This window comes from Cimex lectularius, unplaced genomic scaffold, assembly GCF_000648675.2.
Source record: "Cimex lectularius strain Harlan isolate CLEC.00 unplaced genomic scaffold, Clec_2.1 scaffold166, whole genome shotgun sequence".
Taxonomy (NCBI): Eukaryota; Metazoa; Arthropoda; class Insecta; order Hemiptera; family Cimicidae; genus Cimex; species Cimex lectularius.
In genome coordinates this window covers 1,025,881-1,035,966 of record NW_019392766.1, presented here as the reverse complement: position 1 = coordinate 1,035,966, position 10,086 = coordinate 1,025,881, and the positions used below count along the sequence as shown (strand labels likewise).

Here is a 10,086-nt window from a genome sequence, read left to right as displayed (position 1 = left end):
ACACGTTACTCTTGAACCATTTTCAGATGTCTGCCTGTTTGTTATATTTTCAATTTAAGAGTATAATGGTCGTCTTTGATCATCTTGTCTGCACCAGTTAATTGGCTTGTTCCACTAGACCACGTTTTCTTATTTTATCCATCCTTATTGTCCTTGCGGTCTGGTGTGATGTAGGTTTCAGAAAAATATTTTCTTTATCGTGTCAACGTTTCGACCTTTATTGAGATCATCTTCAGGGCTACATCACACCAGACCGCATCTCACGATTTCTAAATAAATATCGATTAAAGGACACTAATCACCACACACTTATTGTCTTTGTAAGTTACTTATTTGACTTGTTGTGGACTTTTATTATTTCTCCGTTTTTTTCTTGGATCCACCAGTTTGGTTCATGTATGTGGCCGGTTATGTCCACTAATCAATTTAAGATTGGTCATCTCCGATCATCGTGTTTGCTTATCCTAGTACATTTGTTTCAGTCAAAGTTTCTCTTTATGTTTTTTTTTCTTATTTCGGCTCATTGCCTCCAGTGGCAGACCCTGTTGTAGAGTGTGATGGAATTCGGATAGCCTTAGTACCTTAGCACCTACAAGAAAAAATTTTCTTTTGATGTTGTTGACAATTATTTTTATAAAAATACTTTATTTAGTTTTTCGTTTAATTTTAGTTTTTTCTAGCTTTTGGCAAAGCTTGGACAGCCTGGAAGAGGGAGGTCCAGTAAGCCGGGCAGGTGGTACCCTCGACTGCCGTGGAGGGGAGCGGGGCCGCCGGCGATCCACGGCTCGCCCCATCCAGTCGCTGGTTGCGTCTTGTGTTGTGTGTGTTGTGCCGTCCACTGGAATAAACTATTCTCAAGGGGAAAGAGGTAAGAGACATTTTTCTAGTCTGAACTATCTCTAGAAACAATTCTCTAAAATTTAAACTTAGTCTCTGAACAAAATCCTGAACTCTACTGGAAGCCGCCTCTTCAGGTGTAGTTACTATTCATTTTTTTTTCCAATAATTCCATCATTATAAATTTAAGCTATAAAAGCAATTTGAAAATAAAAATCATCTAGCAATTCTAAAAAAAAATTATATTTAAAGTTGAATAGTAAAAATAATTTTTTAAATCAGTTTTTTTTGGAATTAAGAAGTGTATTACCTCTCACATAAAGAAGATTCTGTACTTTATTTAGTCAAAAATTATCAATAAGATGCGATAATTTTAGAACGGAACACAAGCTCTAAAACACTGACCTGTCCAACATTATTTACTTTGAATAATAACGACCGCACACAAGACTTGAAATATTTTGAATATAAATAATTAAATTTGTTTAAAAAGTACATGAATTGTATCAATAAATATTTAAACAATAGAAGTAGGCGAACAGAGACAATTTCTTAGGGGTAGTAGACATGGCCAACATTATCCATATGTGAAAAAAACCCTCCATATATGGTCACTTTTCTCAAAATCCAATTGATAAATTTTAATTCAATTTTATATGCGTGTTTTTTAATGTTTGGTACACACGTACGATTAACGAAATTTTCCAAAATTTGATAGTTTTGATTTGACAAGAATTTGAAATTAAGGAAAAAATTTCGTCGATATTTTGTCATATGAAACTCCCCTCCCCGTATAAACTACACATTATTTTTACAATTCCACAGCTATAACGATGCTAAAACGTCGGATTAATCATTGAAAAAATAATTATAAAAAAATTTAAAGGAAAGACTGCGATTTTATGCGTGAAAACGTGATTTTTCAGGAGAGATGGAAAACTTCTTAATTCGCGAACCGGGTTATTTCAATTCTGAAGAACACTAAAAATTGAACTCAGGTAGAATAAAAGAGGCAGAAATTCTCAGCAATGAGGCCGAGCAAAAAGAATATCTAGCACCCAAGTGAAAAAGAATTTGGAGGATTTACGAGAAAGCTGATAAGTATTCATAAATCGCTGAACGGTTCTAAAAAATATTAATAAAATATTATTAAACTTATTTTTATTTTTGTAATATTCTTAAGAAATGAAAAAAATTTGAAAGAAATATTTTAAAGTATAAAGAAATAAAAAAGAATAAATGGCCATACTTAATACTCGCTTCTTCGGAATCTATGGAAAAACTAACTTCAAATTTTTTTAAAAATACGTACATCGCTCAGATTCTTTTTTTTAAAGTACCATTACATGCACAAAAACCCTGACAAATTAAAAATATTTAGTCTTAGTCTGCCCCCGTAGTCGGTTTTATCCTCATAAGGATTTAGAACGCCAGGACATTCCAGGATTTTACATTGAGTTTAACAATATACGACAGGAAATTTTTAAACTTTTAAAGGTTTTTCGTATTAATCATAAATACTGGACTTTTTTCTATAATATGCAAATGTCTCGCTGTCCAGATAAAAAAAAATCGCAAATGAGTCAGTGCACGCATAGAGGGCAATGAAGTTCGTTGTGAAATCCGACGTACGTATTTTTGTAATTTTTTATTAGATAATTAAATTTTTTTTTAGCAAAATCCTTCTACATACTCAAACCGTTCTTTGATAAATAAATAGCCGTAAAAGCTATAATTTAAAAAAACACTTTTGCAATTTTTTATACGTGGAGGTTTATAAGGTTTTTGATTTATTTGATATTCAGTATAATGTTAGATATAGAAGATAGTGATTTTTTTTAATTGGATACACAATTTTTTGCGTTAAAACTAGTAGGATTCTACCCAATTATCACCTTACCTCCTTGTACCAGACATGCAGTAATTTTAATTTTTTTCTCATATGGTTTCAATATTGAATTCGGGAAAAAACCAATATCTTTCTTTACCGGAAGTTCTTTTTCTCATTATTTCCTTGCAAATGGCTCGAAGGGAAATTTATGGCTTTTGTGGTTCTCCGCATGCAGCTTTTTAGCAACATAGATATGTAAAAATGCATTTGAGCTATACGACTTCGGCTTTGCTATTTTTGTACTTCCAATAAAGAATATTCTTTTATGTTCAGTTTTAAAACTTTAATTCACGTTTTACAATATAAAAAAATTATGTTGATAAAACCAGCGTCAGTTTTATAATCAATATCGGTACGAAGTTCTTTTAAGGTCACGATCCAAAAAAAAATTAATCATTTTATAATGAGTAATTTTTATCAGTAAATTGCCATTACTATACTTTTTTGTATTGTTATTAAATTGTTAAAAATAAATAAATAAATAAAAATCAGTGTAAGGAGAATGCAACTAAGCAAAACATCATTTTTTTTGTCGATTCTGATTATTCATACATTTGATAAACAATGGGTCTTCCCAATGATGATGATGATGATGGTTTAATGTGTGTAATATAAAACCGTGACTAATAACAATTAATTCAATTGCTATGAAATTACTTTTTCAGTCTCTCAATCTGTTTGCTCTAAAATGTTCGACGGCGATTAATTCTTAAGATTGACCGATTATTACATTATCGTAAAAATTTTATTTATTAGGCTAAATGATCAAAACTGACCCGAATTCGATTTTAATGGATTTTTATATGTAATTATTATTACCAGTTCGTTCCTAGTGAGCGGGTCGTGGAATTTTTTTACACTTTCTCTTATTCGTATATGTTGTCGCTTAAGAAAGGAAGGAATCTTTTGAATGATAAGGAAGATAATCTTTTTAAAAAAGTGGTCCTGGTCTGATAATTTATTTTTATTTTTATATTAAATTTTATATTAAATTGATCTTGTCAATAATGATGTTCCACGTTGTTCATATGAAAAAATGAGGTCTTTCAATACATTCTTCATCTGTTTTTTTAATTTTATTATTTTTGAACCCCATCTTCATTTAATTGGACAGTCATGAAGTTCTACCTTGTGAACTATGAATTTGTACGTCGGATTAGAAAGGGCGCGCCCCTTTCAATCGCGATTCGCTCTAGTTCACGCCCTTCTACAAAAGAGCGACATTGGAGCTCGATCGGTTTAGAAAGGCCAGTCGGTGTCTGTTTCCCAACATAAAACACCGGCCGCCGAGGAAATGCACGACGAAATTGCTTCGTGATCACGATGGCCCGACGGTACCGTCCTTCGGAGACAAAAATGGACGAGAAGATTTTTCATTGGACATCCGAGGGTTAATAATCCATGTCTTACTTAAAAAGAAACGAGAGAAAAAGAAATACGCGTTTAACTAACAGACTAAGTTCAGACAAGTTATTTTTAAAGACTGAAGGCCGGTGACTTCAACTCTGGGATAAGAACGGTGCTGTACTTTTGAATCTCTCAAATAGACTGCAGACCCGGAATCCAAAGAAAAATCCACACTAGTTTGCAAAAAAAAATTATTTAAGTCACATTTTAAGCACACATTGAATAAATATTTAGAATAAAATATAATTTTTTAGATTCAGAAGTTCAATTTAGACATTCACACGTAGTTCAATCTCGATAATTGGTTGATAAAATTTTGTCTGATATGTTGAAATGAACAATCAAATATCAAACTCAAAGCTAATGAAACTCTCATTATGCCAAAATTGAGCCCACAAGTACAACACATGTGGTACATATACAATGAATTTTTTTTTTGTGTAAACACCAGTTCATTTTTGAAAATTCTCGACAGAATGTGTCTGTGACGAAAGTTGCTAACTTGAGACAAGTAAAAACCTGGATTGATGGTGACAGTAGCCATAAGCGTTTGGTAGCTTTCAACAACAAATTCAGCACAGTTTTTTCTTTCTTTTTTTTTCTTCCTATGATAACTAAGTTACATGTTAGATCTTAGCGTTTCCCTGAACTTTTAATTCCGGGCTGATTACTTCTTGTACCCATAATGTTAAATTAATAATAAGAAAAATATTTCCCTGCTTCCTTGGGTCTTCCCTTTCAGGGCAAGGTCGAAGGAAGCCGATAAGCAAAATAAGATCTCCTAAACTTGAATCCCATTTGAATTAGTTTAGAGGCCGTGGTCCGCCGGTATGGGGTCTCCCTTAGGTACTGCGGGGAGGTGGATGGGTAAAAAAAAATTCAGCAGAAGGATGCAAATCTTTCAAATCAAATTCATCCTTTTATAAATTAAATTCACCCTGCAAATCACGTATTTTTATATCTATATTTTTAAACATAAAACGATGTTAATTAGTCAGTAAGAAAATCTATTACGAATGGTCGAGTAGAAATTTTAAAAAATAATCAAAATCGCTTTTTCATAGATATTTCTCAACCAATTTTTGCCTTTTTCATAAAATTGACTGGATTGATGTACCTGCAAATGAACGTAAAATTTCANAAAAAAAAAAAAAAAAAAAAAAAAAAAAAAAAAAAAAAAAAAAAAAAAGTTTTTCTTTCAACCCACAACGTTTCGCATTTATTTTAATCCTTCCTTAGGTGAGTTAACGCAGTGGTTAAAACAGTGGTCGTCTGTCATTAATATTTTGTAACTGTTTATTTTAAAAAAGAGCCAATGTGGTACATATTTAAGTCTTTCAGACTACTCGAATTCTAAATTTCATTTTTAAACGCTTTTAAGATACAATGAATTGTTATTAAAATCTTTAAAAGTAGAGGTTATACAAGAAAAATGCTGTTCACTTTATTTTCTAGTGAGTGGTTTTTAGAAAACCAGGAGTGACAATCGTAAATTGACACCCTGTATACTTACGTTAAGATAATTTGAGAACGTAATGGGTAAATACATTAAGATGGAAAACAAATACATCAAGAGATTATAAAGTTCGTAGCACTTTTCTTACTAAAGAATTCACATTACTACATTTTTAAATTAATATATATGTAGAAATAGATACAATATATAATAGAAAAATCCAGCAAAAATAGAATTTAATTTTCAAAAAGGTTAATTTGATTTTTAAAAGCGTGAATTTAATTTGCTAAAGGGTGATTTTTATCTGTAAAAGGATAATTTGATTTGTGAAAGGATGAATTTCAAGTGCAAAAAGGTGAATTTGATTTGTAACAATTTGAATTTAATTTCAAAATGGTGAATTTGATTATAAAAGTATGAATTGAAACTGTATGGTGAAGTGAATTTAAAAAAACCTGTAAAAATATCTTCAGATACAGTTCCTGAACATGTTGAAAAAAAAAAATTTTTCGTAAATGAAATATTCTGCCGGTCCAATATGCTCATATATTTGACAGGTAAAGAAACCTGATGTCAAACAATGTTTCCTCAAGTTTTTTTTTTCTTTCTTTTTTTGTCAACTAGCAAATCGTGCCATTCACCATTTAAAATGTTTATGCAACACCCTTGGTTTGCTAATAGATCGTGTATGGAGGTCATTAGACTTAAAATTGATCGTCCTCTCTGCTTACGTGGAATGTTTTCTAGCAATGGATTATACTAGCTTTTATACAATAGCATCTAAATATACCATTTCGCACGTTAAATGAACTATTCAGTTTATTACCAAGTTTTATTTCCAACCACAATATCCGTGTAGATTGATTTTAACGTTTTCTCGCTCTAATGGTAAAGAAAATTGTATTATTTGCTTATGAATTGAATTCCTGCTTATTCGATAATCGTAAATGTGATATTAAAGGTCGTTACTATTTAGAAAGAGGCCAGCCCAATGCTAACGTATTGCCAATTCAGCTATCCTTGGTATTTGTTTGACCGTCAGATCTGCAATGAAATCCGATTGCGTTCACGGTTTACGGATCCGGTGGAATTGTTTTCGTCTCACAGTTGCGATAATTCATCAATTCGATTTTTTGCAAGGTTGTTTCTTTCCTGTACGAACAATCGTGTTATCAACGTGCACTTTATCTTTCTAACATATCGAACATGCGTGAAAAGCTTAAAAGATGAGAACACCTAAGAAATCTCACGTTTAAACCCTATTTAGCTTATCTTTAAAAAAAAAATCTCAAGTTTCATAATTTTTCTGCATTGAAAAACCAGACCGGAGTACTGTTTTGTCCTTCACTGCTGTCCCGAATCCTCGCTCGAGCACTAGACCAATTAGACTGGGATAATTTATTTATATTTCAATTTTTGACCTTCAGCCCTTTCAACAAGAAGAGTACGAAGTCGACAGCCTTTTGAAATTTTTTGTAAATCATTACTGTTAGCACTGGTCAGGTATTGGGACACCTGGAGTCGACCTGACTATTTGCGGTCATTTCACCTTCTCGGCCGTTTCGTACGCCTTTCCGTTCTGAATATATATCACTTCGTTGAAAATAAGTATTGGTACTTTATTTTAAACAAAAATGGAATAATCCGGTTGGAAATACGATACTCTGCCCAGACCTGATCGGCGCTGTTTCAGCGATTTTCACTTCTTTCTTATGAGAGCTGTACTCTATAAATGAAAAATGTGATTTGCGTAGTAATACCACAGAAAACATGTAAATAGTGGCACTAATTTAAATAAAAATGTTAAAGGAAGAAACAAGAAACAAGAAAGTGTGTTTTATTGGCTTCATGTAAAAATCTGTAAAACCGTTTTGCCTGCTCATGTTAATGAAATGGATTCTTCCGTTAATGTTTTGACGTATTTTGCATATTAATTCCATCATTAATTAATCACATCATTTATTGACGAGTCCTTAAAAAATCCGCAATTTTATGCGCCTAAGCACAAGTGTAAGAAGCGAAAGTAGTATTTGAACACGAATTTGACTGATCTTTTTGTAAGCAGTTTATGGTTCTGCATACTCGTTGCACGATTTAGTATTCTATTGTCATCATCAACTTTTATCAATCGCCCTTGATAGTTGCACCATCACTTGTTTAGACCACGCCTTTTGAAGCGCCTTGTGTCGTTGGCTTGACAAAATTTTGCGGCGTGTTCTGATGATGGAAATCGCCTTTTTCGCCAGAACGAGCGCACCTGGCACGACCGGAAACAGTTCAAAGCCGACTTCCGGACTGCTCCCGCCCAGCCGAACGTCCTTCCTCCTCGTAGCGCTCGTCAACTGGATCGAGTTGAACGGCCGAAACGGACCGGGAGCTTATTCGGAACCGCGCCCTTGTGTACCGGGTACAAAAAATTCGATAAGCTCGGTAATCGATCGGTCGGGTCAACAATGTCAACAAACCCGTGGCGTGTACGTTTACGACGTACGCCCACTTCGTTGCAACGCAACCCGCATTCGCGGTTGTGCAAGTCTGGACATTATGTAAGTTTTGATATAAGGCGTGCGTTCGATTCGACTCGCGGCCTACTTAACCGAGGTACAAACAGGACAGACTTGACAACATATTGCCGATATGTGTGACTAGCTTTTCATTAATAGAAATTGAGTGCAGATCGAATTTGTCAATACTTCACCTCACACTGCACAGTGCTAGGTTAATATATGGGGCTTAAAAAGGCGTTGATCAACACAAAAACATTATATTTGGTTAAAGAGGCTAGACCCAAGGCAAACGGATAGGAAACAAAAGACACCCCACATAGAAAAAATGTTGAATGTTCTGCTTCACACACAAAACTAATACGAATCTTCACCATTACAACCATGTAGGAACCATTTACATATTTACATAACTGCTCAAAATGAATAAGGATATTGTCAATTTTTTATTGGACACAATTTTTTTAAACAATTAATACCATATACAATGTGTTCTGTTAGCTAAATCGTCTGGGCAACTGTTAGGCATTTTGTGTAAGGTTGTCACTAATTTCATAAGGAATTTCACTCCATAGATCCAACGCTGCACTCAGTTGTTGCATGTCAACTGGTGGTGAATAGAAAAGCCTTCTATGCGACGCATCTCACATGTGCTCAATGGGATTGAGATCTGAGACCATGGAGGAAGGGGCAGATGGGAAATTCCCAGTTTTCTGAACATTTATGAACAACTCTGCCTTTATGAGTTCTGCCACTGTTAGCCATAAATCTAAAATCACTGCCAATGAGATCCCTGGTTTGATGGATGTATTCGACGATAACTGCTTGGACGTAATGGACTGTGGTGAGGTTGCCTTCAACAATGTGGAGTCGAGTTTGTCCTCCAGTGAAAATCCCAGCTTAGACCATTACACAACCTCCTTCAAACTGCACTGAAGGGAGCACGAACTAGGCCATTATACGCATCCCCTGTTCTCGGAGACTCTTCGGCGCCTGCTATCACTGTACAGACAGAAACGCGACTCATCAGTAAATATAACAGCATTCCAATTGATGTTCTCTTCTAGTCGCTCGATGTTTCTCATTATTTATTCTCATAAATTGCTGGTGGCGGGCTGTTGTCTGGGGTGCTCTGAAGTCTTCTCAAAGGGACATACGATGTGAGGCCAACTTCCCACAAACGATTACAAATGCCTTGCCAAAATATCTTGTACATCATTTAGGATCTCGCGGGCACTATGGAAAGCGTTCCGTCTTGCAACAATGACAATATTTCTGTCCTCCCTTAACGTCGAAATGGGCTGAGATCCACTACAAGGCCTCCTATTGGCTCTTTCAGCCTCTCAGAATCGGGCTGAAGCCCGGGAGACCACGCTCTGAAAAATGCCAACTGCCTCCGTGATATCCACAATATCCACTTGTCAGTGACCTCGATGACTCATTCTAACAATATTGCGAACTTCTCGTTCAAGATGAAGTCTTTCCATGGTTAAAGAGAATACAAATGGATTAGAATGGAAAAAGAATAGAAAAGAAAAAAGGTGATTTTTTACAAAATAAATGAGCTTCGTCTTTACTATTCTTAAGTAAATCCGTTATTAAAAATGAGGATTAACATTTGTTTGTTTTTGGTTTGTATTTTCTATTTTGTTTTATCCAACTGACAAGAATATATCACTTAATATAATTAATATCAAAACAATAAATTACAAATATCCCTATTCATTTTTGAGCAGTTTACATTGAAAACATGAAAGTATACTGAACAGAAGCCATTGACATGGGCAAATTCTCCATGGCACTGAAAGAACCAAGGTCTTTGATGATAAACACAAAAAGGTAATAGGCCTTACTAATGGACTAAATCCTTGAAAAGTCAATTACCGAGATCCAAACACCCTGGATGGTATTATTCTTCCTTTTTACACCATCGTTTAAGTCAGACATTAAGACGACTGCAAAGATTTTCCCACCACACAATCGCTCCGTAG

General features: G+C 34.3%; 1 protein-coding gene across 1 annotated transcript in view; it reads left to right on the top strand.

Moving 5' to 3' along the window:
- Positions 1–770: 770 nt before the first annotated feature.
- The window catches only part of LOC106661300 (proteoglycan 4-like), a 51,383-nt gene continuing 42,067 nt past the window's right edge, over positions 771–10,086 (top strand). Inside the window, exon 1 of the mRNA XM_014384590.2 lies at positions 771–868. The gene's annotated coding sequence lies outside the window, so the exon portion shown is untranslated. The remainder of the gene's footprint in view (positions 869–10,086) is intronic.